The following is a 27,395-nucleotide window of genomic DNA, read 5'->3' as shown; positions in this document are numbered from 1 at the left end:
CTCCCATACTGTACTTCCCAGAGAGGGAGTTTCACCCATCCTTTTGTCCTCTGTTCTTCAAACTGGGGAAGGAGTGGGGCTTACAGTGGATGGGCGGTAGGTAGGGACAATACAGCCTCTGTTGACAGGGAAGCTGCTACACATTGGCATGATGATGAGAAGGGCTGGGGACCAGGCTGCAAGCTCAGTGACACTCTGGAAAAAAGGAAACAGAAAGTAGGAAATTCAATAATGCCAGAAATGACAAAGGAATTTGGCCGAGGACTTTTACTGCAATGAATCGGAGGCAAAAGACATTGATTATCCTGGACCAGGCCCAAAACACCAGACACTCGAAGGAGGAGACAGAGCATAGAGGCCGGCATGCAGGATACCTGACGAGATTACGTTGGAGAGTGGATAAATCGTTCCCCCTGACAGGTGTGGCATATCAAGAAGCTGATTAAAACACCATGATCATTACACAGGTGCACCTTTTTCTGGGGACAATAAAATGCCACAATAAAATGTGCAGTTTTGTCACACAACACAATGCCACAGATGTCTCATGTTTTGAGGGAGCATGCAATTGGCATGCTGACCACAGGAATGTCTAGCAGAGCTGTTACCAGAGAATTTAATGTTCATTTCTTTACCATATACCGCATCCAACTCCGTTTTAGAGAATTTGTCAGTACGTCCAACCGGCCTCACAACCGCAGACCACGTGTAACCACAGCAGCCCAGGACCTCCACATCCGGCTACTTCACCTGCGGGATCATCTGAGACCATCCACCCAGACAGCTAATGAAACTGAAGAGTATTTATTTCTGTAATAAAGCCCTTTTGTGGGGAAAACCCACTCTGATTGGGTGTGCCTGGCTCCCAAGTGGGTGGGCGTATGTCCTCCCAGGCCCACACATGGCTGTGCCCCTGCCCAGTCATTTGAAATCCACAGATTACAGCCTAATGAATTAATTTCAATTGAAGGATTTCCTTACATGAACTGTAACTCAGTAAAAATCTCTGAAATTGCTGCATGTTGCATTTACATTTTTTTTCAGTATATTTACCAAGAGAGCTTTCATCTATCTTTTTCGTAGCTGTCTATTTACCAACACAAACTGATGCTGGCACTAACACTGCACTCAATGAGCTGAAAAGGGCCATTAGCAAACAAGAAAATGCTCACCCAGAGGCGGCGATCCCAGTGGCCGGTGACTTTAATGCAAGAAAACTGAAATCAGTTGTACCTCATTTCTACCAGCATGTCACCTGTGCAACTAGAGGTGAACAAAATGTACTCCAAACACAGAGATGCATATAAAGCTCTCCCTCACCCTCCATTTGGCAAATCTGACCGCAAGACTATCCTCCTGATTCCTGCTTACAAGCAAAAACTCTTAACAGAAAGTACCAGTTACACGCTCAATACGGAAGTAGTCCGATGAATGGGATGCTAAGCTTACAAGACTGTTTCGCTAGCACCCCAACAGATCCACAGATGACACAACCTCTATTGCACTCCACACTGACCTTTCCCATCTGGACAAAAGGAACACCTACGTGAGAATGCTGTTCATTGACTACAGCTCAGCATTCAACACCATAGCACCCTCCAAACTCATCACTAAACTAAGGACCCTGAGACTAAACACCTCCCTCTGCAACTGGATCCTGGACTTCCTGACAGGCCACCCCCAGGTTGTGAGGGTAGGCAATAACACATCCACCACGCTGAACACAGGGGTCCCTCAGGGGTCTGTGCTTAGTCCCCTCCTGTACTCCTTGTTCACTCATGACTGCGTGGCCACACACAACTCCATTACCATCATTAAGTTTGCCGACAACACAACAGTGGTAGGCCTGATCACCGACGATGATGAGACAGCCTACAGGTAGGAGTTCAGAGACCTGGCAGTTTGGTGCCAAGACAACAATTCTCTCTCAATATCTGCAAGACAAAGGAGCTGTTCGTGGTTTAACAGAAAGCGGAGGGCCGAGCACGCCCCCATCCACAGCGATGGGGCTGTAGTGGAGCAGGTTGAGAGCTTCAAGTTCTTCTGTGTCCACATCCCTATGGAATTATCATGGTCCACACACACACCAACACAGTTATGAAGAGGGCACAACACCGCCTATTCCCCCTCAGGATGCTGAAAGGATTTGGCATGGTCCCTCAGATCCTCAAAAAGTTATACAGCTGCACCATTGAGAGCATCTTGAATGGCTGTATCACCGTTTGGTATGGCAGCTGCTAGGCATCTGACCGCAAAGAGCTACAGAGGGTTATGTGTACAAGCCCAGTACATCACTGGGGCCGAGCTCCCTGCCATCCAGGAAGTCCATACCAGGCGGTATGTCAAAGACTCCAGCCACCCAAGTCAGAGTCTGTTCTCTCTGCTACCGCATGGCAGGTGGTAATGATGCACCTCGTCTGGAACCAACAGGACCCTGAACAGCTTCTACACCCAAGCCATAAGACTGCAAAATGGTTAGTTAAATAGTTAACCAACAGTCCAGGTAGCTATCTGCATTTACCCTTTTTGAACTAACTCTTTTGACTCATCAATTATGCTGCTATTACTGTTTATCCTGTTGCCTGTTGACAGACAGCAATACAGATGGCATATTCTCGGACTTGCACCCCGTAAACTGGAGACATAGACCGCAAAAAGGGCCAAAACGGAGCAAACTGAAGAATTCCTCCAATCCAGAAGGCAGCCTATTTAAGATGTGTGTGTTTACGTTAAGCCGAACCTCTCTGTGCACAGACTGTGGTGTTATGATATAAACAGGATCCATTTAGACTGTGCCCACCTAGTTTACATTTACATAGAGGGCCACAGCCTGGCTCTGTCCCATTTTCTGCCTGTTTTTTGTATTTGCGTAGGCTGGGGGTGAAAAACAGATACCCCTTACAAGAAGGCTTACCTCAACGCTGCAGATAGACTATCCTCAAGGAACTGCCACTGAGGGATGGCGTAGCTTTTTCGTAACACATAGACCATGATACCAGGGCAAAGTATTGCCTTAACTAAGTAGGTAGAAAGCACAAAAGTAAACACACACCTATGACTACACACAAACACACAGCTCCACTCCAGTGAGAAGGAAAGAGAGGTTCAAGCCGACTAGCTTCTCTGGCAGCTAATGGAGTCCTGCATGGGAGTCTTTTGTTAATCCCAATCGATACTTATTCTCAGCCAGATCTGACATCTGATCCGGTAAAACACAGATTGACCACCCTGCCTCTCTCTCTCACTACCATTATCACCCTCTGGGGACCCGACTCTCATTTTCCATTTTTTCTTTTCCATCTCACTGGGGCAGTTCTATGCTGCAGAAGATTCCTACACTTGACAAAAAAGGACAGAATGACAAAAAGAAATAGACGAATAATATTATTTAAAACTCCATAGTGCTGGCTAATTAGTGCTTTTGAGGTCGGTTCTGTAAAAACAAAAAAAAGTGGTTTTGAAATAAAACATTAAATGCACTACACATTATGTGGGTTGAATGTTGTACCACCACAATATAAAACAATAAAATACATTTTTTCTAAATAAAAGCAGGTGAGCTGGTTCTACTGTTTTTGGTAATTTTCTGGTGTTTCTGGTGGAAAACTGAGCGGGTCGAGCATAACACGTCAACCCTGTTAGCCTGTTATAGACGGGCTAAAATTGTTTGAGCAATTTCATTTTTTTTTTATGAAGCTTGCATTCAATTGCCACTCCCCGTTTGTATTTGTATTTATTAGGGATCCCCATTGGTTGCTGCCAAGGCAGCAGCTACTCTTCCTGGGCTGAAGATACCTCTGGTGGCATGTCTTGTGGGGTATGCATGGATGTCCCATCTGTGTAGTTTAAACAGACAGCTCGGTACATTCAGCTTGTCAAAACTTATTACAAAAACAAGTAGTGTTGACGTCAATCTCTCTTCCACTTTGAGCCATGAGAGATTGACATGCATGTCATTAATGTTAGCTCTCCGTGTACTTTTAAGGCCCAGCCGTCCTGCTCTGTTCTGAGCAAACTGCAATCTCTCAGCCAATCATCAGTTATTTGTGTAAGTGCTGTGATTGTTGAATGTCCTTCCCTACGGTATACGCGTGCTGAAAGTCTGCTATCAATTTGTTTACTGCATTGACTCTGGTAAAACACAATTTTTTCCCAGAAGTTTACTAAGGGTTGGTAACAGGGTGATTAGACGGCTATTTGAGCCAATAAAGGGGGCTTTACTATTCTTGGGTAGCAGAATGTCTTTAGGCCTGGCGGGAAGCTAAGGGCATATACTTTCTAGTAGGCTTAAATTGAAGATGTGGCAAATAGGAGTGGCAATATCGCACGCTGTTAGTAATTTTCCATTCAAATTGTCAGACCCTGGGGTCTTGTCATTGTTGATAGACAATACTTTTTCACCTCTTCCACACTCACTTTATGGAATTTAAAAGTACAGTGCTTGTTTTTCATAATTAGGTCAGATATACTTGGATGTGTAGTGTCAGCATTTGTTGCTGGCATGTCATGCCTAAATTTGCTAATCTTGCCAATGAAAAAATAATTAGTTTGTCTTTTCCCCAAAATGTAATTTAAGGTGCCCCTAAGCTTTTTACTACCATTCTTTATATTATTTATTTATGTTTCATAGTATAGTTTATTTTTATTTAGTTTAGTCACATGATTTCTTAATTTGCAGTACGTTTGCCAATCGATTGGGCTGCCAGACTTATTTGCCATACATTTAGCCTCATCCCTCTCAACCATACCATTTTCAATTCCTCATCAATCCAAGGGGATTTGACAGTTTTTACAGTCATTATTGCTTATTAGTAACTGGAATAAGCAATTTCAGAAATGTGTCAAGTGCAGTGTCTGGTTGCTCCTCATTACACACCACAGACCAGCAAATATTCTTTACATCATCAACATAAGAATCACTACAAAACTTCTTGTATGACCTCAACAAGCTTCCATTCCCCTTGTTACAAGGGAATTTATGGCTGATTTAAGAAGAAATAGTCAACCCCTTCACTGCCAACCCTGTTAATTTAATAGCCACATTTTTTTTATTTAACCTCTAGATTCGGGAAGAAAAAAAATTATGAAGTTGAACATGAGCTCTTTATGACAGAATTTTACCAAATGACACTTCTCAAAAGGCACTGAATTGGTGAAACGACCCAGCTGGGAACATGCACTGGCAGACAACCAAAGAAGGCCCACACAGAAAGCAAACAGAAGTAAACCAAACACTTAGTGTCGGTCTAAGTATTTTCAACTGCCACAGTAGCTGTCTGAACCCAACCCAAAACAACCCAGAGACATAGAACTGACAAAAGAGATACACAAAGGAAAGAAAGAAAATGTGACGCGTCATGGCATGAGGGAAAGATAGAAGACAAAAATAGAAAGAGGAAGTGCCATTTATAGATGCCCCCCCCCCCCACACACACACAGGTTTCGCTGCTGTTGCGTAGGCGTCTGGACAGCATGCAAATATTTTTACACTTTCACCCCATCTTTCACACTCCTCTACTTACACTCACTCAGTCTAGAGAAAACTCACACTCAGCCTATAGTCCCACAGAGCCAATAAAGTCCTTCTAAGGTCACCATAATCTGAGGTGAATGAGAATTTGAAAATAGAGAGGGAGTTGTATGAAAAAAATGGAATAACTCACAGTACAACTCAACAACTGAGCAAAGACATCCCATCACTTTCAACTAAAATCCAAAACCTGACAAGACATCAGGAACCGAGTGGTTGAAGCAACACCACGACAGGCAGGGAAAGACCCATTCAAATTCCCTCCAGAGCTACCCTCGTATAGCAGAATCCCAGGCCTGCCATCACTATTGGTGCGTTGAGTGTAAACGGGCGCCATATCAACGGATCTTTGTAACCGCTGTGACTATGTTAAACTATGCTAATGAAGTCTAACCTGTTGGGCACTCCCCTGCACAAACACAGGCTCAGGGGAGTGCCCAACGGGTTAAATGTGTTTAAATGTGTTCAAACAAGGGCAACAGGTTGCTGGATGTCAGGGGTCTTCCGGTGGTAAATAGATCTCCCAGCCTGCCACGGCAGGCAGCCTGCTAAGGAGGGAGTTTACCCACACCACCGCCCAGCCAATCTAAGTAATAACTCTCTGCCCACAGCGACAAACACCTCCATTCAGACCCAGAGTTGGTTTACAGTTAACAAAATCCTCCCCTCTGTTCCCGCTCTGCCCAGGCCAGTACACTGCATTGCCATAATGCAGAAATAGTGTTAGGGAGAGATATTCTCCTATGTCCTTAACAGTACCATATAGTGGTCAGAACCTGGTAATACCAGGATGTATGATGGGATATAAACCTAACAACTCTGAACATGGATAAAAAACTATCCCCAAATTCTATAAGAATACATTACATAGGATAAAGAAACATTACTCCGAGCCGCAGCTCCATACTACTTGTCAGACATAGAGAACTGACACTGCATACTTATTGGGTTGGGACTGGAGTGGAGTGTCCGTGGGTGGCTTTTGACCATTTGTTTGGATTCCACGTCTTACTCATTACTACGTTTCCATCCACAAAAGTCATATCGTATAAAAAAAAAAAAAGACAGCTGTGATGGAAACTGGAAGTTTCGGTACAATTTTATAAATGCCGACATCATTTTTGTGTTCGGCATGGTGGGATGTTTTTATGTCTGTAAACTTAATTACGTAAGAAATGACAGTGGAAATTTCTTTACGTGCAAATATTCATATAATAACCTATAATAACCATCATGTCACGTGATGATATGGTGTGTGGTCCTCCCACTACAACTCGAGACATCCAGTTTATTATGTTACAGATGAAATAAGTTATGATGCTTCACAGGGTGCTGAAAATGCATGGTGATGAGCTTGATGCTCTGTTCCAATAAATATTGAGTGTCTTATTCTGGTGACATGATCATCGATGCTTGTCTGCCGTTTGACAAATACAAATATTCTTGCTCTTATCCATAATATTCTCATAATGCAGACTTGCCTACCCGCACAGCCTACCCACTGTGTCTGCGAGCTGTTTTTCTACAGTGCACGCGCCAAAACCATAGTAGGCACATTTGCTATTTAACGCAACAGTTTTTGTGACTAAACTATCGGTAGAGTTGAAAAAGTGACGGAAACACATTGAACTTAGATCTTTATTCATTGAACTTAGATCTTTATTCGGTACATGAAAACTTAAGCAAAACATTTTATCTTGTGTGCACCACGTCCTCACACATTTCTTATTACATTATTTTATATATAGATTGTTTTTTAAAACTTTTACCCCTTTTTCTCCCCAATTTCGTGACATCTAATTGGAAGTTAGTCTTGTCCCATCGCTGCAACTCCCCTACGGACTAGGGAGAGGTGAAGGCCGGACGCTAACAAGAAATCCCGCTATGCCCTCAGACGAACAAACAAACAGGCAAAGCTTCAATACAAGGCTAAGATTGAATCCTACTACACCGGCTCTGATGCTCGTCAGATGTGGCAGGGCTTGCAAACTATTACAGACTACAAAGGGAAACTTAGCCGCAAGCTGCCCAGTGACGCAAGCCTAACAGACGAGCTCAATGCCTTTTATGATCGCTTTGAGGCAAGCAACACTGATGCATGCAAGAGGGCACCAGCTGTTCCGGACAACTGAGTGATCAAGCTTTCCGTAGCCTATGTGAGCAAGACCTTTAAACAGGTTGACATTCAAAAGGCCGCAGATGGATTACCAGGGCGTGTACTCAGAGCATGCGCGGACCAACTGGCAAGTGTCTTCACTGACATTTTCAACCTCTCCCTGGCCGAGTCTAATACCTACATGTTTCAAGCAGACCACCATAGTCCCTGTGCCCAAGAATGTGAAGGTAACCAGCCCAAATGACTACCGCCCCGTAACACTCACATTGGTAGCCATGAAGTGCTTTGAAAGGCTGGTCATGGGCTCACATCAACACTATCATCCTGGAAAGCCTAGACCCACTCCAATTCGCATACCACCCCAACAGATCCACAGATGACGCAATCTCAATCGAACTCCACACTGCCCTTTCCTACCTGGACAAAAGGAACACCTAGGTGAGAATGCTGTTCATTGACTACAGCTCAGTGTTCAACACCATATAGCCTAAGGACCCTGGGACTAAACACCTCCCTCTGCAACTGGATCCTGGATTTCCTGAAGAGCCGCCCCCAGGTGGTAAGTGTAGGCAACAACACATCTGCTACGCTAATCCTCAACACTGAGGACCCTCAGGGGTGCGTGCTTAGTCCCCTCCTGTACTCCCCGTTGACCCATGACTGCGTGACCAAGCACAACTCCAACACCATCATTATGTTTGCTGACTATACAACAGCGGTAGGCCTGATCACCGACAACAATGAGCCAGCCTATAGGGAGGAGGTCAGAGACAACAACCTCTTCCTCAATGTGAGCAAGACAAAAGAGATGATCGTGGACTACAGGAAAAGGAGGGCCGAACAGGCCCCCATTAACATAGACTGGGCTGTAGTTGAGCGGGTCGAGAGTTTCAAGTTCCCTGGTGTCCACATCACCAACAAACTATCATGGTCCAAACACACCAAGACAGTTGTGAAGAGAGACAAAAAATGTTCCCCCTCAGAAGAGAAGATTTGGCATGGGTCCCCAGATCCTCAAAAAGTTATACAGCCGCACCATTGAAAGCATCCTGACCGGTTGCATCACCGCCTGGTACGGCAACTGCTCGGCATCCGATCGTAAGCCGTTACAGAGGGAAGTGCGTACGGCCCAATACATCACTGGGGCCAAGCTTCCTGCTATCCAGGACCTATATACCAGGCAGTGTCAGAGGAAAGCCACAAAAATTGTAAAATACTCCAGTCGCCCAAGTCATAGACTGTTCTGCCTGCCACCGCACGGCAAGTGGTATCGGCGCGCTAAGTCTAGGTCCAAAAGGCTCCTTAACAGCTTCTACCCCCAAGCCATAAGACTGCTGAACAATTAATCACAAGGCCACCTGGACTATTTGCATTGACACCCCTCTTTGTTTTTACACTGCTGCTACTTGCTGTTTATCATCTATGCATAGTAACTTTATCCCTACCTAAATGTACAAATTACATTGACTAACCTGTACCCCCGCACATTGACTCGGTACCGATACCCCCTGTATATAGCCTCGTTATTGTTATGTAATCTTGTGTTACTTTTTATTTCATTTTTTACTTTTTTACACATGTTGTATTCGGCGCATGTGACAAATACAATTTCATTAGATTTTTTGATATGCATTTAAGTGCCAGACCACGCCCACGTGAATGTTTATTGCTCAATAGCAGCCATGTTGTTTTAGGTACAAGTCTGAAAAATATTGAGTTGAGAGACCTTTGTAAATAGATGCCACATATGAAGTTTTGTGCAGATCAACCATTCCATGCCAGAAGAGTAGTGTTTTAAGTATTTGTTTTTTAACAAAATTCAAAATGGTGGAAATTCCATCATGGCAGACATGGGTCTCGTCAAATTGGTTCATTGTGAGGAGAGGTACCAAATGTACCAAATGTCATGACTTTAGGTCAAACGGGGTAAGTAGCGTGACCTTTCAAAGTTTGAAAATGCTAACCCTGTAGCTCCGGATTTCTATGGCAAGACGCATCATTCACATATGTTTCGTCAAAATTGGGCCAGTGGTGTCTGAGCTATCGTGTGGATTAGCTAAACTCATAGTTGTCGAGGGTGCTGACTTGTTGCACCCTCTACAACTACTGTGATTATTATTATTTGACCATGCTGGTCATTTATGAACATTTGAACATCTTGGCCATGTTCTGTTATAATCTCCACCTGGCACAGCCAGAAGAGGACTAGCCTCTAGCATTGCTTGCAAGCATTGCTTGCTGTTGTTTGGAGTTTTAGGCTGGGTTTCTGTACAGCACTTTGAGATATCAGCTGATGTAAGAAGGGCTATATAAATACATTTGATTTGATATCCCTGAGCATGTGTGCCAAATTTAATCTTCGGAGTCAAACAGATCACAAGATATAAACATGTGCCTGTTATAGCGCAACCGTAAGGCTGATATGAATGTTCTTGCACACGTTGATTCTTGTGTGTACCGGAGCGACCAAACGGTTCCTGAATAGCTGCTACCCCCAAGCCATAAGACTGCTGAACAGTTAATAAAATGGCTACCATGACTATTTGCATTGACCCTCTTTTTATTTGCTCTCTTGCACCAGCTCTATGCATACTCACTGGACTCTCCCCACACACTCAAACATATTAGACTGACGCAACAAACACACCCACACATTTTGACGTCACACACACCCACCCACATAGGAACACTTTCACACTGTTCACGTATGCTGCTGCTACTTTGTTTATCTACCCTGATCGCCTAGTAATTTTTACCCCTACATATTACCACAACTACCTCACATTGACACTGTACTGGTACTCCTTGTATATAGTCACGTAATTGTTATTTTATTGTGTTATTTTCTTTTTTGCTCTGCATTGTTGGGAAAGGGCTTGTAAAGTAAGGTTTTCACGGTGAAGTCTATTCGGCACATTTGACAAATAGAATTTGACAGAGCATGTGCAATTGTTGTTTGAGTATACTCAAGTACACACAGAAGGCTTACAAATGCACACACACACACACACACACACACACACACACACACACACACACACACACACACACACACACAGTTTACAGTAATGTAACTCTTTCTGTTAAGCATTAAAGGAGTTCTGCGTTGCAGAGAAAGACATTCAGAGCGAGAGAGCGAAATGGAGAGGGAGAGATGTAGGGAAGGTGAGGCACTGTATCGAAGTAGAAGAGATGTTACGTGCATTGATTTTCTGTTCGCTCTTTCCAAGGTATGCACGGCTGATCTGCCATTCAATACTGACCGACTGTGAGCTGGAGTCTTAATCTGAGGCAGTAGGCAGGTTGAACCACAGCCTTCTGGGCTGCTGCATCCCTCAAACCTACACTGCATATGTTCACTGAGCTGTCCCCGAGGTCATATCTATCAGCTTATATGAAACTGAGCTGGCAGAGTTTAACTATACCAGGGGGCATAGAAAACAGATAGAGTTAGATTAGAGTTCTCCTGTCATATTATAATTTATATGGTCATACCAGGTCACTGAATGACCATGCAAGTATACAGTTTATTCAGAAAGTATTCAGACCCCTTGACTTTTCCCACATTTTATTACGTTACAGCCTTATTCTAAAATTGATTAAATACATGTTTTTCCTCATCAATCTACAGACAATAATCCATAATGAGAAGAGCAAAAACAGGTTTAGAATTTTTATATAAAATATACAAACTTATTTATATAAGTATTCAGACCCTTTACTATGAGACTCGAAATTGAGCTCCTTGAGATGTTTCTATAACTTGTTAGGAGTCCACCTGTGGTAAATTAAATTGATTGGGCATGATTTGGAAAGGCCTGTCTATATAAGGTCCCAAAGTTGACTGTGCATGAGGTCAAAGGAATTGTCCGTAGAGCTTCGAGACAGGATTGTATCGAGACACAGATCTGGGGAAGGGCACCAGGCCAAACTGAACAAGGGGGAGAAGGGCCTTGGTCAGGGAGGTGACCAAGAACCCGATGGTCACTCTGACAGTGCTCCAGAGTTCCTCTGTGGAGATTGGTTGTCCTTCTGGAAGATTATTCCATGTCAAGCATTACATCTGGAAGAAACCTGGCACCATCCCTACGGTGAAGCATGGTGCCAGGCATCATGCCAAGCATCATGCTGTGGGGATTTTTCGGTGGCAGGGACTGGTAGACGAGTCAGGATAGAGGCAAAAATGAACAGAGCAAAGTACAGAGAGATCCTGGATAAAAAACCTGCTCCAGAGCGCTCAGGACCTTAGACTGGGGCGAAGGTTCACCTTCCAACAGGACAACGACCCTAAGCACACAGCCAAAACAACGCAGGAGTGGCTTCGGGATAAGTTTCTGAATGTCCTTGAGTGGCCCAGCCAGGAAGGACATGAACCTGATCGAACATCTCTGGAGGCTAAACATAGCTGTGCAGCGACACTCCCCATCCAACCTGACAGAGCTTGCGAGGATATGCAGAGAAGAATGGGAGAAACTCCCCAAATACAGGTGTGCCAAGCTTGTAGCATCATACCCAAGAAGACTCGAGGCTGTAATGAGTGCAAATGGTGCTTCAACAAAGTACTGAGGAAAGGGTCTGAATACTTATGTAAATGTCATATTTCATGATTATAAATTCATTTGAAATTTAAAAAATATCATTTAATCCTGTTTTTGCTTTGTCACTATTGGGTATTGTGTGTAGATTGATGAGGGGGGGAAATGATTTAATACATTTTAGAATAAGGCTGTAATGTAACAACTTGGTGGCCTATAGCAACACCCTTGCCTTTAGGCGAGGCAGGTCAACCTGCAACCACAACTATGCAGATGGCTCTGAATACATACAGAAACACCTTCCCGTATATATATCCTTGTATTGTTTCCTTGAAGTTTTGTCCTTGTATTGCTAGTTGAAGTTTGAAATTTTCTTAGTCATAAGTACACGATACACATTTTGATATATTTTACTTCATGTCTCAGGGCACCATTGAAAATGAGACCCTGGTCTCAATTGAGCTCCCCTGATTACATTTTTAAAAGCGTTACGTTAAAGTAGGGGGATGGGGTGCAAGTGTATAAGTTGAGCAGTATAATAAGAGTCTGGTAGCAGCAGCACCTGCTCTTTCCATGAAATGGACTGACCAGGTGAATCCAAGTGAAAGCTATGTCACGTGTTAAATCCCCTTTAAAAATCACTGTAGATGAAGGGGAGGAGATGGCTTAAAATCATTCTTTAACCTTTTAGACAATTGAGACATAGATTGTGTATGTTTGCCATTAAGGGGGTGAATGAGCAAGACACAATATGTAAGTGCCTTTGAATGGGGTATGGTACTAGGTGCTGCTGTTTTTTTTAACGCTCAACAGTTTCCTGTGTGTATCAAGAATGGTCCACCACCTAAAGAACATCCAGCTAACTCGAATGAACTGTGGGAAGCTTTGGAGTCAACATAAGCCAGCATCCCTTTGGTACACACTCTCGACACCTTGTAGAGTCCATGCCCCGACAAACTGAGGCTGTTTTGAGGGCAAGAGGGGAGGGGTCAAACTCAAGGTGTTCCTAATGTTTGGTATACTCCGTGTATGTGGGTGTGTGCATGAGCGAGTGCACGTGTGCTAAGGTGCAGAGAATCAGAGCAGGTGGTCAGTCCAGTTTAGGTGTTCAGCAGTCTGATGGCTTCTAGATAGCCACTGTCTCTGAGCTGTTGGTATCAAACCTCATGCTCCGATACCGTCTGCCCGACGTTAAGGGAGAGAACAGCTTGTGGCTGGGGTTTGTGGGGTCCTTGATGATGCTGTGTGTTTTCCTCAGGCATCATTTAGTGTAGATGTCCTGAATGGGTGGGAGCATGGTCCCAATAATGTACTGGGTTGTCTTCACTACCCAGGCTTTACAGTCCTGGACGGAGCAATTCCCGTACCAGGCCGTGATGCAACTGGTCAGGACGCTCTTGATGGTGCAGCAGTAGTATTTGCTGAGGACCTGGGGCGGCATGCCGAATTTCGAATTCCAGCTACTGCTTTATCAAAGGAATTATTTAACTGAGTTTCAGAAAAGGCTGATATATAAACATTATCTGATGTTAGCAAGTTATTGATTTCATTAACCTTATTTCTAAGGCTACATATATTAATGTGGGCTATTTTTTGCCCTTTCCTGGATAGCTTATCAGAGGTAGACAAAATATGGAAAAGAACAAACAAAGCAAGAGAAGAAAAAAACGTTATTCAGCAGTACATCAACCAGTTGGTGTGTGTAAATGTGTGTGTGTGTGCTACAGGGTTGACGCTACAAACCCACAGGCTTGGCTTTCTCATACCTTCAAGGCTGTTGGACAATGAGCCTGTCATAGCGGATGTAAGCAATGTCCCCACGCACTCTGGCAGCTTTCATAGCTGGTATCCGTTCTTTCCTCTTCTGGCGCACAGCTTCAGGATAGTCCCTGTTGAGGAAGATGTACATTCCTCTCAAGTTCTTGGCTCTTTCTAGAACAGTTACCTTGTCCTTGAACCTCAAGAACTTCACCACTATGGACCGGTGCTGGGTTTTCCAGTCCTGTGGGCGCACTCCACCACAATATTCCTTTGGTTTTTCAGTGATCATTTCCCTCACTTTGTCCTCAGACTCCATCCAGGTCTCATGTGGAGATTCTGCAAATCCGTCCACAAGAATGTTGTTCCACCTTGATTGTTCCTTGAGATAATCAGTTGTCTGTCATTGTCATCATGGGTTCACAGAGAACTGATGTCCTCTCTCAATGACTTACATATTGCTGTCATCTTGCTCCTGTTTAAACTCATCAAGCTGCCCCTGTGAGAACTGCAAGCTGTTCTTCAGGTCCTGGACCTCTCTGGTCAGATCGTCCATTCTTTTGTTAGTTGTCTCCACCAGTATTTGGACAACACTTGAAGCTATTTTCTTGTTGTAACAACTGCTTATAGAACTCTTTGTACTTTTACAATTGGGATCACCAACCTTTTCCAAGGAAAGATCACTTTTACAGTCAAAAATAAAGATTTATCGCTCAGATAATTTTTTTTTTTAGTTTTTTTTTTTTTTACATTACCCACAAAAACCCTGTTCTGTAAGGAATGAGGTTCATGCAGAAGGCAGGCGTTATACATTATCACAGAATATTGTCTATATGCCTGGCCTGCCAATATTGTTCTTCAGACCATAGTGTATTTCAAAACTCAAGCTTTGGTAACAAAATAGATCAGTTCAGGTTCACCAGCAACTGTGGCAGTTAGATTTTAAAATCTAACAACCACTCAGATTATTTACCAGACAAAATATTCCCCCCCCCCCCCCCCCCATAATTACACCAGAAAACAAAAAGGGTTGAGCATGCTTTTTAATGTTTCTAAAACAATATGTGTATTACTAGTAAGAAGTGATGTGGTATATTACAACAATTTATGAATGTTTTTGTGACCAGAGTAACCAAAATATCACAGATGAGACAAATGTTCAGCTGCCCCTTTAAGGGCAGGAGGTTACAGTGGCAATGAGGGCACTTGAGCCACTGGAGTCGCCAGTTAGTGTCCCGGCCAGTGACATATGAGAATCTGACCAGTAGCTGATGTGTCTTCGCATACACTCAAACATTGAAAAAAAACCATCTTGTGAACAAAACAATGTAAATAACCAAGAAACACAAAAAGGACAAAGGTTCACATTAGTAGACTTTCAAGTAAATAAAAGAAACGTCCTCTCACTGTCAACTGTGTTTATTTTCAGCAAACTTAACGTGTAAATATTTGAATGAACATAAGATTCAACAACTGAGACATAAACTGAACAAGTTCCACAGACGTGACTAATAGAAATGGAATGTGTCCCTGAACAAAAAAGGGGAGGGGGGGGGGGGGGGTCAAAATCAAAAGTAACAGTCAGTATCTGGTGTGGCCACCAGCTGCATTAAGTACTGCAGTGCATCTCCTCCTCATGGACTGTACCAGATTTGCCAGTTCTTGCTGTGAGATGTTACCCCACTCTTCCACCAAGGCACGTGCAAGTTCCCAGACATTTCTGGGGGGGAATGGCCCTAGGCCTCCGATCCAACAGGTCCCAGACGTGCTCGATGGGATTGAGATCCGGGCTCTTCGCTGGCCATGGCAGAACACTGACATTCCTGTCTTGCAGGAAATCAAGCACAGAACGAGCAATATGGCTGGTGGCATTGTCATGCTGGAGGGTCATGTCAGGATGAGCCTGCAGGAAGGGTACCACATGAGGGAAGTGGATGTCTTCCCTGTAAAATACAGCGTTGAGATTGCCTGCAATGACAACAAGCTCAGTCCGATGATGCTGTGACACACAGCCCCAGACAGCTCGACCTCCAAATCGATCCCGCTCCAGAGTACAGGCCTCGGTGTAACGCTCATTCCTTCGACGATAAACGCGATTCCAACCATCACCCCTGGTGAGACAAAACCGCAACTCGTCAGTGAAGAGCACTTATTGCCAGTCCTGTCTGGTCCAGCGACGGTGGGTTTGTGCCCAAAGGCGATGTTGCCAGTAATGTCTGGTGAGGACCTACAACAGGCCTCTCTCAGCCTATTGCGGACAGTCTGAGCACTGATGGAGGGATTGTGCGTTCCTGGTGTAACTCGGGCAGTTGTTGCCATCCTGTACCTGTGTTCGAATGTTTGGATGTACCGATCCTGTTCAGGTGTTGTTACACGTGGTCTGCCACTGTGAGGACAAATCAGCTGTCCGTCCTGTCTCCTTGTAGCGCTGTCTTAGGCGTCTCACAGTTCGGACATTGCAATTTGTTGCCAAGGCCACATCTGCAGTCCTCATGCCTCCTTGCAGCAAGCCTAAGGCATCTTTCTTTTAATTTCTTTCAGAGTCAGAGTTTTGCCCCGGCAAAATCCAGATGACGCTGGGCCAATTTTGCGCCGCCCTATGGGACTCCCAATCACAGTTCGATGTGATACAGCCAGGGACTGTAGTAATGCCTCTTGCACTAAGAAGCAGTGCCTTAGACCGCTGCACCAACTCGGGAGCCATGACCAATATATATATAAAAAAAATCATAACATTAACCATGTGTGTTCTCTTGTTTTGTAGTTTCAACCCAATGATTCGTCTGACAAACAATAAGCCACATTTTCCTCGGGATTCATCCCAGTTGGTATTCTGTGGAACCATGCGTTTTTTCGGTGCGGCCCGTTGTCCAGCCCTTTGTTCTCTGATCTCCACGGATGGTTGTCGGTACGGTTGTAAGCTCTGTTAAAACACATTCACGTTTATAGTACACAATTATCAATTTTATTATACAGTATGCCTACACATTGATAGGCTATATAAAAATGTTTTTTTTAAAGAAAATTCACTGAAACCAAAATACCTTTAGTTTTGGTGATCCCTCTCAGCTCCGGCTCATTTCCAAGTCCTCTGGTGGTTACAGTCCTAACCCTGGAACGGGTAGCACCAAAATAAATAAATAAATAAAATACCTACAACACCTACGGTAGGCCTACAGTATATCTAAAAATATTTTTTGCATCTTTACATGTAGGTCTCCTGATTTAAACCTGATCAAACTTGTTTGGCATCAACTGAAAACATTCATCCGTAACGATACAATTCTCCCCCTACCCTCCTTGGCAAGAGTCTATTGTCCTGCTAATAGCCCAGTCCGAGACTACCGGAATGGGTGGATGGATGGCTTATTTTGTATTCCTATGTATTGAACGAATGTATTACAGTCATTTACCATTCTCGGACTGAAAACGTTGTTTGCAGAGTTCACGATCTCATTTTCAAGTCCTTGTTTAAAATATAATGATTGGGGATTATTTCTTTTTCAAATAACCGGAAGTGAACGGTTGTAATCTGAACACAAGAAAAAAAGTATTGTCCTGCTAATAGCCCATTCTAGAATTCACAGCCTGCTATGCTTGTTTTCTCTCCCTGTTTTTAGAGGGAGAGAAACCAAAAGCCTACCGCCCGGCCAAACCCGGACGACGCTGGGCCAATTGTGCGTTGTCTCATGGGTCTCCCGGTCACGGCCGGCACAGGTATCGAACCAGCATCTGTAGCAATGCAGTTTGCACTGCGATGCAGTGTCTTAGACCACTTGGGACGCCCCATCCAAAGTTTTTAATGCTCATCAACTGCCATGAAAAGTATCAAAATACTAAAATACTACTTAAACAGGACTCTTAAAGACTTTAATTGAAATATTTTTTGATCACAGAAACAATGAGAAAATATGGAAAAAATGAATAAATAATGAAATGTTAATTATATAAAATCAGCCCGTGTAATCATCTGCCAGAGAGTAGCCCCAATCAGCCCGAGCCCCAAGTAATACATTTGGGCCAGATAACTCACAAAGGAATCAGCCCGAGCATCATCGAGATATGCTGGACCTTACGTCAGAGAGGTGTTTTTGGGACAACATCGTGTCTATTGTCCTGCAAACAGCCCTTGTGAAAACATGTTTTCAAAAGGCCTCCAGGGCCAACAGGGAAGTTCCTCACTTTCCCCCCTTCCACTTGCCTCTTCTATTTATTCCCATAGTAATTCGTTATAGTTTATATTGCAAATGAGGGCATAAACTGGGTCAAGACGCCAGCAGAGTAAGTACACCATTATGTAGTAAAATAAAGGTTAAATAAAGACCTACAACACTTTTAACAACACATTACTCAACACTAGTGAGACTTGTCGCCTACGGTAGGGCTACAGAATATCTAAAAATACTTTTTCCAATGGCATTACTCTCCACCAATAACTCAATTTAGAGGATTGGAGGATTGTAAATTAATATCTAAGGGGCATTTTTGTCAGGGCAAATCTGATCTGTGAGAATATCTAAGGAGCTTTTATATAATTATAATGCAGGGTTAATAATAATCACATTGTTTAAATAATTATATTTTTGAGATGATTTTGTTTCAAATAACCAAAAGTGAGTGATTGTAATCTGAATAAAGAGAGAAATGTCATTCTTGAACATGGGTTGAGACGTTCTTACTAATTTGTAGATAAAGCCAGTTTGTTATTTAGAATTATTTCTGTTTTTAGAGGGAGAGAAACCAAAAGCCCACCGTGCCTATTTCTGGGAATATCGTCAGTCAAGTGAAATTTCCCCATTGTATTTCCCCAAGTTCTCTCTTTACTCCAGGACCACCGACAGTTTGTTATTTCTACCTGATGCAGGACTCTAGTGCCAGAGGAGACTCTCAGACTGAAAACATCTCCATTAATTGCCACAGTTGAGACTACTGATAGATCAGCATTCTAACCCCCCCTTGTGATAGTGTGGTGCAATGACAGAATGCCACCATCTACTGCAAACAGTCGCAGCATAAGCTTATAACTTTTAAATTGAGGAACCACTGTAAATTTGGTTACTTACATTGTGTCTGCCAACGCTTCTGGGATAATGTACATTTGCGCAAGCATTGTGACAGCTCAGCAAAACAATGGAACAAAGGATAAATGCACCTCTTCCCCATTCATTGGGAAGACTCTCCATGCAGACAGGCACAGATTTTGGTTGTGGCTGTTTTGTTTGTTTGCGTTGGCACCTGTCAACACCCCTCATTATCACATTTATACACGCAGCCACTCACACTACTGACTACACACATCATTGTTAATTGTATTTACTTAACTTCAGTTAATAAATATATTTTGTTGTTCCTTATCTCCACGTTGTCTCCCTTTTGTTACGAACTTCGAGCCGGTTCGTGACAAGTGGGGGCTCGTCCGGGATCTTGAAGGTATTGTGTTTGGGAGAAAATGTGGAGTTAATGTTAAATTCTGTAGGTGCTTTGTTTGCATTTTTTGTTACAGCTTGTTTGAGTTGTAATGTTTGGTGCCCAGTATTGGTTACCTTTGTTTGTTTCGTAAATTTGCCACTGCAGTGGATAGTTGGTTGTGTGCTGCATTGGAGAGAGTACATTGGTTCGTTTCCAAGCCCTTGCCCAGGCTGGAGACTCTTGATCTACTCGCTGTTGGGACATCGGTCCGAGGAGGTGAGTACAGTCTGCTGTGTACCTCAGTGGGAGATTTGGGTAGGGTAGTGACACTTACTACCCGGAGCTATAGCCTTTTTTCCCTGTTAGGCTTAGCGACGCGTTTCATTTTGGAATACATTGGGCATGGTTATTTTGTTTGTTCTTTTTTGTGTGGTGTCTGGACTGAGCAGTTGTCTTGGGGGCACATCTGTGGCTTGGGGGAATCTGCCAGTGTGCTGGGTGGTTTATTTCCTCCAGTGCGTAATTACCCACCGCAAATCTGCACGAAGACTAGGGTTGAGTTACTGTAGGTTTTGGGGAAGCTCCATATACATCTCATCTCTCTTCTGTGGTGCCCAGTGTGATTGTCACTTCTCTTGTGGTCTGGTGTGTTCAGCAGAGGGGAATAGTGAGATAATACTTTTTGGGGTATTTACTTCTGACTATGGTGTCTAATGTAGGCGAGTTCATTCTCTTTCCATCAGAGGAACTATTAGAATTATATACTAAAGAACAGCTGTTGCAGATTGCTGAACACTACAAGGTTGAAATTAGTGATAAACGTCAAATTCGAATAGGTTAATAATGAAGGCCAATCTGATGGAGAGTGGTATTCTTGAAAATACCACTGGGGCAGCCTCTGCTGAGGACTCGCCGTCTCCCCGTAACGTTACAATGGCCGCTCCATCTGTTAGTCCTAGTAGTCTTCTTTTTGAACAGCAGAAAAAACTGCTTCTGTTACAGCTAGAGCATGATTGTGTAAAATATGAAAAGGAATTGGGAATTTAAACAGGATGTGGAGCTTGCTAAAATCAAGCTGCAACAAGAGTGGCTAGAGCTGGTTAGGGAAGGAAAGCTCTCAGGGGAGAGTTTGCTCTGGGAAGGTGACCCAGATTTACCTAGGGGTCGTTCCTCTTTTGGTCGTGCCCCGGACACATTTGATATTGTTGGGAACTTACGGTTGTTGCCTAAATTTAATGAGAAGGACCCCGAAACATGTTTCGCTGCTTTTGATGTGCTTCTCACCTGTGGGAACCATGGAAACTAAAGTTGCAACTAGACAACGGTACACACAGGAAAGCCTACTTCCTTTAAAACAGTGGTTCCCAAACTTTTTTTATAGTCCTGTACCCCTTCAAACATTCAACCTCCAGCTGCGTACACCCTTTAGCACCAGGGTCAGCACACTCTCAATGTTGGTTTTTGCCATCATTGTAAGCCTGCCACACACACTATACATTTATTAAACATAAGAATGAGTGTGAGTGTCACTTCCTTCAAGCTGGGTTGTGGCAAAGAGCTCTTATAAGGACCAGGGCACAAATAAATAATTTTTTCTGTTTTTCCTGTTTTCCAAAAGAGGATACTTTCCTTAATTCGCCTATTGAAATTTAAATTCAGTTCATGAAAATAAATAGCTAGCCAGCTACTTAACCCTGTTGCCCAAAGCTAACGTTATAAGCAGCCAGCTAGCTTCATCTGGCTATTGAGGCTCGACCGGACCGGGTTATGTGTTGTGAAGCTAGCCACAATAAGGATTAGGCACAAGTGGAATTTGCGGTTTGCCTTCAAAATAAAAGTATGTCATTGACAGTGATGCAAATTAATTCAAATAGTAGAATTATGCCATACTTTTATTCTGAAGGCTAACCGCAAAGTCCACTATTGTGGCTAGCTTCACAGATGGGTCCAACCACCATTAATCAAATAAAAACTGTCTTATAAATTAGGGTTATTTTAGATGACATCTAGACTGTCGTTTTGCTATGTTTTTGGGGAAGAACATTGTTTTCATCCATGAGCTAGCTAGCGTTTTTTTTAATGACCAGCACTGTAGGTGCGCGAGACAACTTTACCATCATCATAGCATACCTATCGATGAATCGTGATATTGTAATCAATGTGTAATGACTACGTAAAAAATGTATGAACGCGTTAAATTATTATGTGACGTGCAGTCATATTTCAGGTCTTGATTGGTCAAACAGTGGTGTTATTTGACACGGAAAGACCCTAACGGCGTTCCATAGAAATCCTGGTTGAGTATGAAACGACTGAATAAATCAACAATGAAACACCACAACAAGTAAGTGAAAGAAATAGGTTTTGATTATGTTTTACTGGTAATGGAGACATACGTAAATGCCAGCAAAAATTACTTTTTGGTCAGTGTGGTGTGTGTGTGTAACCTTTATTTAACTAGGCAAGTCAGTTAAGAACACATTCTTATTTACAATGATGGCCCGGACTACGCTGGGCCAATTGTGCGCTGCCCTATGGGACTCCCAATCACGGCCGGATGTGATACAGACTGGATTCGAACCAGGGACTGTAGTGACACCTCTTGCACTGCAATGCAGTGCCTTAGTCCGCTGCGTCCATGTGTTAACTATTTAACTGTAATATAATTCTTAAAAGGCCGCTAAAATTTTAAATAATCGGTATCGTTTTTTGGCAAGGAAAATATCGATATCGGCCAAAAATGTAATAGTCGGTGCATCACTTCCTAAAAACTATGAGGATCAAACAAAGGACAGAACCCTGGACTAGTAAGGGAATGCTCCACTCCATCAAATCAAAGTGCATTTGTCACGTGCTCCAAATACAATAGGTGTATACCTTACAATGCTATAAAAGACTAAGAGGTCAAAATTGCTAGATTCCTTCACTCAATACAAACACCTAAGGAATACAGTTCAAAGGCAGGTTGATGAAACAAAACGGCCCTTCTATAAGAACAAGATCCAGGACAATAAAAATAACCTGAGGGAGCTCTGGAAGACACTCGGATCTAGGCACTAGCAACAATCCCAAAAAAAAGTCAAACAGCATTGGACTGAACATCAATGGTATATTAACCTTTGACAGAGCACATGTGGTTGATCATTTTAATGAGTTTTTCCACCACCATTGCCAGCAACCTTGTTGACCAACTCCCAGACTGCTCTGGCACCTTTGGAAACCATCAAACCTATTATTCAGCCAAGGGCATCTCGAAAGGACAATTTGCATTTTCCCAGGTTTCAACTTCAGATGTTACAAAGGTGCTTAAAGATCTAGACAAACAGAAAACCACAGGACTGGATAACATTCCCAAGTGACGCTGCTGATCGTATTGGAACTTATGTAAACACATGTCATCAACCTTTCCATTCAACATGGAAAGGTACCAGAAGAGTTGAAACATGCAAAGTTAAACAAGGGAATGACAGACCAGTGTCAATCTTGAGTGTGTTGCCAAAGGTTTTAGAAAGAGCACTCAATGAACAGATCCTAAAGTACATTGATGACCATAACATTTTATATAACCTTCAAATCCTTCTACCAGCACGTGTTTACAGATTTGATCAGGAAAGAAATTGACACGGGCAACTTATATGGTATAGTCATGCTTGACCTACAAAAGCCTACTGTGAACCATGCAACTGCAGGCAATTGGTTTTGGCACCAACTCCTTATTATGGGTGAAGTCATACGTAACTGATGGGGTTAAAAAAAGGGGCATGTGGGCAGGACAGTGTCTGATGCTAAGGAGATCAACTGTGGTGTGTCCCCAGGGGAGCATTTTTGGACCTTTGCTTTTTTTGCTTTACATAAATGACATGGACTTTGACTGTTCATGCCCTCTGTTCCTGTAAGCGAATGATTCTTGCCTCTTGGTTTCCCATAAGAATAAAGAGAGGGTTGAAAAGACCCTAAGCAGCAAACTGACTAAAGTTAGTAAGTGGTTATCTGACAACAAACTGTCTCTGCATTTAGGCAAGACGAAATGTATCCTGTTTGGATCCAAACACAAAGTGAGAAACTCTTCCAACTTCTGGGTGTGAATTGGACCAACACATGACTTGTGAACTCATGCCTCTGAAGGTAACTGGAAAGGTTCACTCCAGAACAAAGTTCCTGGCAAGGGTAGCCAAGTTCCTGGATACAGAGACTACGTGGACCCTGGCAAAATCTCTGTTACAGTGCCACTATGACTATGCTTGTGTCTCATGGTAAAGTGGCATTATAAAAATTCTGAAGGACAAACTTCAAAAACGGCCCAATGACAATTATACTCAAGCTCAGCCCTAGGACGCACATTGGCCTTAATAATTTCAGGGAACAGAATTGCTTCCAGTTTACCTACGGGTGGTGCAGGTCAAACTGTTGATGTTTTTTAAAGTTATACATGACCTTGTCCCCAGTTACCCGTCTGATTATTTTAATTTCATTAGTTAGCCATCACACCAGAGTCCGTGCTGAGCTATAGGAGCATGGCTGGAAAAAGCTATTTCCTTAACACTGGTGCAGAGGAATGGAATACAAATCAATATAAAATGTATCTCTATTCTGCTCCTCCCCCCTATTTACTTTATTTTACTGTACTTGTAATAATATCTGCAAATTTTTGTACGTGACCAATAGACTATCATTTGATTTAGATTTTTGTTTTTGGATGAAAAACGCTCCGTTTTTGTAATGCCCTCAAAGTCTTTCATGTATTTCAAACGCGAGCTTGTCCGAGGTGTTGGACTCAACGACAGTTGCTATCCATTGGAGCGCTGCGATTGGTTGCCCAAAATTCTGGGGCGGGACTTAGCGAAGAGTCAATTGAATTGGCTACAATGGGAAATCATAGTAGTTACAAACCACAGTTATGTTCACAAGTTTGGACAGCACAGTACGTTACAGTATAGTAAAGGAAATAAAAGTAGAGTATAGTTCAGTAGACAGTAGTTGAGTACACTAGAGGAATTGATTACACAATACCTCTACTGTACTGAGCTCTACTGTGCTGTACTTTGATGTCCAAACTTGTTAAACATAGACGTCTAGAATTGGTTTAGATTTGGTATATTTTTTTGTTGCATATTTATACCTTTGTGTACCTATTTAGGATACATCACCATGAAGAGAATGACATTCATATCCATAATTATGCATTTCTGTGTAGTACAGATCATCAGGGAGCCATGATGAAATTCCATTACAGCAATTCCATTACCGGGTGTAAATCCACTTCACTTACTGTAGTTCAATAACTAAAATAGATTTTTTTCAAAATCATTGTGTCATGGCATAGCTGACACCCCTTTCTTTCTGCAGGCATCGTTGAATCTTAATTCGGAGCAGATAATTCTGGCTGCACAACGGATTGGAAAACTTATTACAAATTGAGAAATCATGTGACGAAACTGAATAAAAATAAGAAACTACACTATAAAACAAAGATAAATGACAAAGAATGACAGTAAAAAAGCTTTAGAGCACCTTAAATGTAATTTTTGGGGAAAAGGCTCATTCATCACAAAAAAAAAACTCATATTTCCAACTACTTTAATGATTTTTTTCATTGGCAAGATAAGCAAATTTAGGCATGACATGCCAGCAACAAACACTGACACTACACATCCAAGTACCAGTCAAAAGTTTGGACACAACTACTCATTCAAGGGTTTTTTCTTATTTTTTAAAATATTTTCTACATTGTAGAATAATAGTGAAGACATCAAAACTATGAAATAACACTGATGAGCACTTGTTTGCTGCTTTTTGTTCTGTTACATGTAGTAACCAAACAAAGTGTAAAACAATTCAAAATACATTTTGTATTTGAGATTCTTCTAAGTAGCCACCCTAAGTAGCCTTGATGACAGATTTGCACACTCTTGGCATTCTCTCAACCAGCTTTACATGGAATGCTTTTCCAACAGTCTTGAAGGAGTTACCACATATGTTGAGAACTTGTTTGCTGCTTTTTGTTCTGTTACATTTTTTTACCTTTATTTAACTAAGTCAGTTAAGAACAAATTTTTATTTTCATTGACGGCCTACCCTGACCAAACCCGGACGAAACTGGGCCAATTACGCGCCATCCTATGGTACTCACAATCCCGGCGGGATGTGATAGAGCCTGGATTCGTACCAGGGACGCCTCTTGCACTGAGATGCAGTGCCTTAGACCGCTGCGCCACTCGGGAGCCCAACAAGCTCTAAAAGAAGCTGAGAGGTATTATAAACCTTCAGCCTTACATGTAGAGGTGTATTGGTGGCATGCAAATGCAGGGATTTTCCTGCCATTGTAATCCTTGGGTGTGAAATATAAAGCACACTACCGTTCAAAAGTTTAGGGTCACTTAAATGTCCTTGTTTTTGAAAGAATAACAAATGTTTTGTCCATTAAAATAACATAAAATTGATCAGAAATAGTGTAGAAATTGTTAATGTTGTAAATGACTATTGTAGCTGGAAACGGGCAGATTTTTTAATGGAATATCTACATAGGCGTACAGAGGCCCAATATCAGCAACCATCACTCCTGTGTTCAAATGGCACGTTGTGTTAGCTAATCCAAATGTATCATTTTAAAAGGCTAATTGATCATTAGAAAACCCTTTTGCAATTATGTTAGCACAGCGGTAAACTGTTGTTCTAATTAAAGAAGCAATAAAACTGGCCTTCTTTAGACTAGTTGAGTATCTGGGGCATCAGCATTTGTGGGTTCAATTACAGGCTCAAAATGGCCAGAAATAAAGACCTTCTGAAACTCGTCAGTCTATTTATGTTCTGATAAATGAAGGCTATTCCATGCGAGAAATGACCAAGAAACTGAAGATCTCGTACAACGCTGTGTACTACTCCCTTCACAGAACTTGGCAAACTGGCCCAAACCAGAATAGAAGAGTAGTGGGAGGCCCCAGTGCACAACTGAGCAAAAGGACAAGCACATTAGTATCTAGTTTGAGAAACAGATGCCTCACAAATCCTCAACTGGCAGCTTCATTAAATAGTACCCGCAAAACACCAGCCACAACGTCAACAGTGAAGAGGCGATGCTGGGATGCTGGCCTTCTAGGCAGAGGAGTTGCAAAGAAAAAGCCATATCTCAGACTGGCCAATAAAACAAAGAGTAAGATCGGCAAAATAACACAGACACTGGACAGAAGATTGGAAAAAAGTGTTATGGACAGGCGAATCTAAGTTTGAGGTGTTCGGATCACAAAGAAGAACATAAGTGAGACGCAGAAAAAATGAAAAGATGCTGGAGTGCTTGACACCATCTGTCAGGGATTGTGGAGACAATGTGATAGTCTGGGGGTGCTTTGGTGTTGGTAAAGTGGGAGATTTGTACAGGGTAAAAGGGATCTTGAAGAAGGAAGGCTATAACTAAATTTTGCAATTGGAGCCAATTTCCTCCTACAACAGGACACAACAGGACCCAAAGCACAGCTCCAAACTATGCAATAACTATTTAGGGAAGAAGCAGTCAGCTGGTATTCTGTCTATAATGGAGTGGCCAGCACATTCACCGGATCTCAACCCTATTGAGCTGTTGTGGGAGCAGCTTGACCGTATGGTACGTAAGACATCAAGCCAATCCAACTTGTGGGAGGTGCTTCAGGAAGCATGGGGTGAAAATCCCTTCAGATTACCTCAACAAATAGACGACTAGAATGCCAAAGGTCTGCAAGGCTGCAATTGCTGCAAATGGAGGATTCTTTGACGAAAGCAAAGTTTGATGGACACAATAATTTTTTCAATTAAAAATCCTTATTTATAACCTTGTCAACATCTTGACTATATTTCCTATTCATTTTGCAACTAATTTCATACATGTTTTAATGGAAAACAAAGACATTTAAGTGACCCCAAACCTTTTATATATTTTTTGTTACTTTTCAGGGTGGAAAAACACTTTCAGTGTCAACTTAAACCAGATATAAACTTTGTAGAAAATATAGATTTGCGTCATTTTGATAATGAACCCTTGATCTACTTCCCCAGAGTCAGATGAACTCGTGGATAC

General features: G+C 42.5%; 1 protein-coding gene across 7 annotated transcripts in view; it reads right to left on the bottom strand.

Moving 5' to 3' along the window:
* Positions 1 to 27,395, bottom strand: part of LOC129837473 (transcription factor HIVEP3-like) — an 83,028-nt gene that overhangs the window by 34,643 nt on the left and 20,990 nt on the right. The window contains exon 2 of one of the 7 annotated variants that reach the window (XM_055903659.1): positions 1 to 195. The exons of 5 other annotated variants lie outside the window; for them this stretch is intronic. The gene's annotated coding sequence lies outside the window, so the exon portion shown is untranslated. The remainder of the gene's footprint in view (positions 196 to 27,395) is intronic. One more of the 7 variants, XM_055903660.1, reaches the window with a different exon arrangement.

Source organism: Salvelinus fontinalis, chromosome 38 (assembly GCF_029448725.1).
Source record: "Salvelinus fontinalis isolate EN_2023a chromosome 38, ASM2944872v1, whole genome shotgun sequence".
NCBI lineage: Eukaryota > Metazoa > Chordata > Actinopteri > Salmoniformes > Salmonidae > Salvelinus > Salvelinus fontinalis.
This window is presented reverse-complemented; position numbering and strand designations above follow the sequence as displayed.